At 39.4% G+C, this 5,905-nt stretch overlaps 1 long non-coding RNA gene across 1 annotated transcript in view; it reads right to left on the bottom strand.

The window, feature by feature from the left end:
* Positions 1-4,596: 4,596 nt before the first annotated feature.
* The window catches only part of LOC109299494, a 16,398-nt gene continuing 15,089 nt past the window's right edge, over positions 4,597-5,905 (bottom strand). Inside the window, exon 4 of the long non-coding RNA XR_002097892.1 lies at positions 4,597-4,927. This is a non-coding gene — a long non-coding RNA (uncharacterized LOC109299494). The remainder of the gene's footprint in view (positions 4,928-5,905) is intronic.

Below are 5,905 nucleotides of genomic sequence, written 5' to 3'. Positions count from 1 at the left end.
GCAGAAGAGGGGGACTCTATGTACCCAGGGTAATTGTAGTTCATAATTTATTGGATTAGACTCTACAATGATAAGTGCATTTTTAAATGTCTGTGGATATAATGGGGTCCCAGAACATTCTGAAACAGATCATTCTTAGCTAGAGATGAGTAAAACTTGCTCTTGCAAATGAATCCTTGTCACTGAGTAGCTTTCATTTCAAATTGATTTTTTCTGTTTCTGAGGAAGGTTTATTTTTCAGGTGGCAGGTTTGTTGTGAGCGTGTGTTCTGTTGCACCGTCACTTTCTAATGAAGGACGTTGATTTGTAGATTTTGGTTGAAGTACTGGGGCAGCTATAACTGTGCTACAAAATGATACATCATTGTCCTACTCTTCCAATCCTCTTTGATTAAAGCAAGAGGTCCTACCTACAATGATTCACCAGGGCTTGCAGTTATTCCTGTTGCCCACTCCAGTATTGTGCCAGCCCACTCTTCAGTTTTGTCCTGCCACTGTTTCCCTGGTACAATCAATAGGCAAGATGTCAAGCATTAAGAACACTGTAAGATGGTGCTCGCTGCATAATAATGATTTGCCAGAATTAAGCCCTTTAAATTTCTCTGTAAGTAAAGAATCTGATACATGTTAATTAACAAATTGTATGCTACTAGGTTCCTTATTTGATTACAGCTATCATGGACATATACAGTAGTCCAGCGTATCTCTAAGAGGTATATTTTAACACCTAATACCAAGCATGCAAATTAACATGCAGATTACTATTCTGTTCCTGTCTAGCCTACTATAGTCTATTTATCAATTTCTTCCCTGTATCTCTTTGTCTGCCTGCTGTCTTCATTCATCATTCATTTATACAACTATTCACAAACTAATTTCCTTCTTGATCCTAGTTCTGTACCAAAACAAGGTTACCTGTGTACAAGTGAAATTACAAAATTATACACTGTTTTAAAGGGTATGTGTCAGGAGATGGATTAAGACTAAGTTAGAGTCAAACTTCTGACTTTCACAAATTGACTCTTCTTTCTCCCTTCATAGACAAAGTATTCTTCTAAGCCCCTCCAAAACAGTAAACCAGACACTATACCCTTTAACTTCAGATGCATATCTACTGACTATAAAAAGGGCTGCTTGCTTAGGTATGGACAGCAAAACTGACCTGGACATTTGCTCTTCTCCCACTCCTGAATCCTTGATTCACCTTTCTAAGCAGGCAACTTAATCAACTCAAGTCCACCCAACAAGCATCTGGCTAGTAGCTGTCAACTCTACGCCATACTGCTACATGCTGCTCTTCCTCTGAATCACTGCTATGCCTTGACTTGGATCCAAGAAATCCTTCCTAACTCTCCTTCTGGTGTGTGTGTGTGCCATGCATACATGTGTGCAAGCACACTGCAGACAACCTGTACACTTTATCCTTATCTGTATGCATTAGACTAAAATCATTGAAAACATTGCAGGGAAATTACACATTTTCTATGCAGATTTGTTCATTTGCTTGCCATTCAGGGTATTTATTCTTTTGCTTCTTCCTTATATTTCTTGCTGGTAGCAAGGGAGTCCCCATCATTGAAGTATCTGAGGCAATGAAAGATTAAATAATTTACCCAAGAGCACACAGGGTTTTCTACAGGGCTAGTTATTTCTCTCAGTTCACCTGAGCTGCAGTGCAGTACCTTAACCACAAACACAAGCTCTCTCCCCTTGGTATTTCTTCCATTAGCATCTCCCGTCTCCACCCCCACCTCTTCCTCCCCACCCCTGACTTAAGTGGAATTATCCAAAACGTGAATTATCCATATAACTAGGACACAGTCTGGGCACGTCTACATGTTCATTAATGCACCATAACGGTGGCGCCAACTTAATGTGCTATAATTGGCACTACCCACGCATTAGCACAGATGAATTGGGGTGGGGTTGTAATGCTACTTCTCATTAGACTAAATCTACTGCGCATTAGCACATTAGCATGGGTTTTGCCCACTGCACTAATGCACAGTAGAATTAGTCTTCTGCGCATTAAGCATCTCATGGAGATGCACCCAAGTAAGAGGTAGACATGAATGTACAAGAGGTAAAAGCCAGGGAATTTGAATATGTTTAAATGAAACTGTAAAACCTTGCATCAATTAAACTTGTTAATAGAAACATTAAAAAGTCTTGTGAATGTGCTTCCTTTACCATTTAGTGTACCATATTTAAAAATCCCCATTGAGAACTGCTGGGTGAGTGCAGTTTTGCAAATCTGGCCACTTATATGGGGGAAATAGTACTTTTATTATTTTCATAAAAAAATCAGACGTTTCAGATCTCTCTGCTTTTTGTAGGTATGAGGGAAATCCTACCAAGTCCTGCTCTTACAGTCATATATTGCACAGAACACCCATAACCAATGAGATTTTTACAAGCAAATAAGTCAGGTCCTTAATAAACAACAACAGAAAGGTGAACGCCTTCTTTTCTTTTCTTCTTTTCTTAACCTTATCTGTCTCATGCACATATCCTGATATGCAGTGTACTACTGCTAGGATCTCTGTTAGCACTGCCGCTCCCTGCTTACGAGTTTCAGATTTCTTGCTCTAACATGTTATAAGAAGTAAGCATCAGAAAATGGACATTTCCTATACTTCCGGTGAGTCAATACTATATGATGGTGATTTCAGTCCTTATGTGAGATTACAGATTTTGTCATGTTGTTACTTTATCAGAGTGAAGTTTTGTAAAGTTAATAGTTTGGATTTTATTCATTTAAGTTATAATAATTTCCCAATTGTTCTAGCAGTCAGCCTGAACTTGCACATGCATGTGTGTGTGTGCATGCATATGTGTGTATATGTGCTGGGGGAAGGCAGATTATATCCTTCCTCCCATCACCTCTGTGAGTAGTTACATCTTCTTCATGTACCTACAGCTGTCCTTCAGCCTTGTTGAGCTCTTGTAAAATCCCTTCCATCTGTCAGATTCTCTTCTCCTATCAATAGAAGTTAAAGCCTCCATTTTCTGACCTCCACCAACATGACTGGGCATCTTGCCTCCTTGCCTCTGTACTCAATGGTCACCAACCAGAAAACAAAGGGAACTGTTTATGGCCTTGTTCTCATTCTGACAGCCAATTGTGGAAGGCACTGGAGATTGGAGAGTACCTGAAAGTGCCTGGGTGAACAATGATTCACTTCTGCATGTGGGACAGGATTGGACCAGAGCATGACATTTGGGAGGGGAGGGGCTAGTCGCAAGGATCTGAAGCCAAACTAGAGAGTCAAGTTTAAACTTGATACCAAGAATTTCAGTTCACTGAAAAAAAAAACTGTAGAGACTTGATGCTGCTTACAATCCAGATGGAAGCCTTGATAGCCAAAGAGCTGATGATGCCTAGCTCCCCAAACACCTGGGGATGATGCACCAAACTGATTCATCATGTCCAACTGGTGGACCTCCTGTTTTTGTCTTCCCTCAAATACCCCCTGACTTCATTCAGTGCCTTTTCCTTCTATTGGAAGAGACTGCCAAGAAGGTCTATGCCCTTTCTAGGTTCATTAGTGGCCTTAGTGGACTCAGTGGGTTTTTGCCCTATTCACTAGGGGTGTCTATACACATGCTCAGGGGGCGGGGAGGAAACTTTAATTAGAGTGGCTCAGAGAGCCGCTGTAATTAAAGTGCCCCCAGCATCACACGTATATGCAGCTTTCTGTGCTTCAAAATGATGGTGGGGGCACTTTAAAGCACCCCTGCCATCATTTTGAAATGTGGGGACACTGAATATAAATGACATGGAGGCTGCTGGAGCATGCTACTTAGCATGTTTCAGCAGACTCACAAGACTTGATTTATCACGTCTGCTCCAACACGTGCTAATTACTGTCATGTGTATAGGTGCCCAATGTTACAGGCAAATAGGAGGATTTACTCCCCAGTGCAATAATTGCCAAACTCCAGAGCAGGTAGTGTCTCCTAATGTTTGGTGAACAGGTGTTATGAAATACTAGCCAGTTCCAGTGCTGTTCCTTTTAGCATTGTCTTAGTATTTTCACTGGAAACAATATTTGAACCATTTTATTATGAAATCCTTTACACCGCGTTATAATATGTGTGATAGAAATGTGAACTACAGCAACATGCATTATATTGATTTACTGTATGTTATAGGAAGTGCAAATCTCACAACTACACCTAGATTTCAAGGCAGGCAATTTTGTTTTCATCAGAATTCTTTAGCTTTTTATTTGAGTGTAAATATCTAACAGGAAATAAGCCTTGGTAACTGTTTTGTGTAAGTCCTTTATAGCATGATCTGAAGATCATAATAGTTTTTTTATTATCTTCATTTAAGCTGTACATACATTTTTTATCAATTGAAACAAGTAATTATTAGGCTGATTGGCCAAAGGATTGTTTTCTTCTTCTATTTTTTTTAAGTGGACCAAAAAACACCAAAAAACTAATTCTTATCAAGTTCAAACACTTTTGAAGTCAATGTAGCTCTGCTGATTTATACCAAGTATGGATCTGAACTGCACATTTTCAAAACACATTCATGTTGCGTAAAGTAGTTTTATGCCGCTAATTAAGTATGTCACTTTGTCTGCATCATATCACCCTGCCGCTATTTCCCCTGTCATTGCCTTACTCTTATAGAAAAGTTTCATAATCAATCAATGAAAAAGTTATTTTAAAAGAAGCTGAATAATAGAAAAGTTTCAGAATAAGATAAGGCAAAGCTGTAAAATGCTGCTTTATTTTAAGTCACTAAAAGTAATGGCCTTCTATTGCTCCCTCCTTACTACAACTGTTTCTTTCTTTGTTTTTCAGACTAAACTGCTTCTTCTAGACTTTTGTCCCAGTTTTTGCTGTTATAGGCTCAGTTCTGTGTTTGGAGTTTCATGGGAGTTAAGCCTCAGAAAGGGATGAAGAATCAGATCCTGAAGAGTTGAGAGAAAGGTGAGAGTAAGGGAAACATGAGAGTGTCTGATACATCTTCATTGCAACTGTATCTTCAGAGGTAACAATCAAATAAATTGAAAAGCAGGGAAAACTCAGACCTAGTTACATTTTCGTCTCCTATAATTGTACTGTACCTTAAAGGTGATTTTTAATAAGCAGAGTCCTATTGAATTTTCCTAGAACATTTTCCTGTATTTTTATTACCTAGGCACTTAACCCACATCTGTCATGATAACATCTGGTTTACATTCATTTTACATTTTTTAAATGATTATATGAAAAAAAATGAGTCATCGATAAAATATCAAAAAGTATTGGACCATTATCAGCTCCCCACACTCATACTTTGTCATGGTTTTTGATGGACAAAAAGCCTGATTAAACAGGAAAGGTTTACTGCATACCCTAGTTATTGTTGTCCTGGAAGGCTGGCAAAATATCAGAGGGTGCAGATTCCACAGAGGAGAGTTGTTCTTTGGCATTAGTTTCATTGCAAAAATGAAAAGAAGCACAGTCTCATCAGTGCCGAACATGGCAGAACATTAGCTACCTGACTGTGATAGCTCTCAGGGTAGATAGGATTCACACATTGTAACTATTGCCTTGAAAACTACCCAGAAATGAACAAGGCACAGCGAGAGGTCATGGAGCATCAATACTATATGCATATAGAGAACTGCCAGGCACAAAGGGTCAGCAACCATACCTTCTGTTTACACCAGAACCTAGGAGTTGTCTGCATGAACCAGCTTTCACTGGCAGCCACCCCAAGCCTGAACTGATAAGTAGAGGAGAGAAAAGGCAGACAAACTATGTCTGGTTCCCCCTTGGAGAAAGAAAGCAGTTGTGCATGCTTCCCATATGCTAATCTAATATATTCCATGCAGGCTCCAGTCCTCAGGACACCAGGGAAATGCCTGAGAACTAAGTTTTAAGGACTAATAATGACATATTGG

Source organism: Gavialis gangeticus, unplaced genomic scaffold (genome assembly GCF_001723915.1).
Source record: "Gavialis gangeticus isolate Ggan-Ray unplaced genomic scaffold, GavGan_comp1, whole genome shotgun sequence".
Classification (NCBI taxonomy): domain Eukaryota; kingdom Metazoa; phylum Chordata; order Crocodylia; family Gavialidae; genus Gavialis; species Gavialis gangeticus.
This window is presented reverse-complemented; position numbering and strand designations above follow the sequence as displayed.